Genomic DNA, 611 nt, shown 5'->3' with positions numbered 1-611 from the left:
GGAGGCCGCCTCTGTCGTCGAGGAAGAGGCGGGAGAGCCGGCCGCGCACCTACCCCTCACCAGCCGCAGGAGGTCTGCATACATGTCGTTGAAGGCTGTCGTGATCACGGGACACAGCTACAGAGAGTGCGGGCGGGGCCGTCAGGAGGGACCAGGGGGCCACCCGGCGGCGGCCATGCCCTGCCCACCCGGCCAGAGTCCCGGGGGCGCACCTGCCGCCAGCTGGTATCATCCGTGGGGCTGAGGACTCCCGGGGGTGTCCGCCCTCCCAGCCATCTCTGTGCTCAGCGTCCCCCGGCCCCGGGGCCACCTGAGCCGTTTGCCCTGTGCCAGCCAACCACCCTCTCACCCAGGCTCCATAAGAGTGAGACGGAGAATTTACTCGTTCAGTCAACAAGTGGTTGCTGAGTTCCTTCTGCACACCAGACTCTAGTACAGAGGCTGGCGAGACAGACCCTGGTGACCCCGAACGGGTTTGTGCCCTTTGTGGCTTCCAGCTCCCATGCACCCCTTTGCCTGCTGAGCAGTTCTCATCCTAAGGTTGCCCGCAGTCCTCAGTGAGGGACTTGTCCCCCAGGAGACGTGTGGAAGTTTTTGGAGGCCTCTTTAGC

The 611-nt window shown here is 64.5% G+C and overlaps 1 protein-coding gene across 1 annotated transcript in view; it reads right to left on the bottom strand.

The window, feature by feature from the left end:
- The window catches only part of BPIFB1 (BPI fold containing family B member 1), an 18,730-nt gene that overhangs the window by 13,072 nt on the left and 5,047 nt on the right, over window positions 1-611 (bottom strand). The window lies entirely within an intron of this gene.

The sequence above is a fragment of the Carlito syrichta genome, unplaced genomic scaffold (assembly GCF_000164805.1).
Source record: "Carlito syrichta isolate Samal-C Ts95f unplaced genomic scaffold, Tarsius_syrichta-2.0.1 Scaffold302319, whole genome shotgun sequence".
In the NCBI taxonomy this organism is placed as follows: Eukaryota; Metazoa; Chordata; class Mammalia; order Primates; family Tarsiidae; genus Carlito; species Carlito syrichta.
This window is presented reverse-complemented; position numbering and strand designations above follow the sequence as displayed.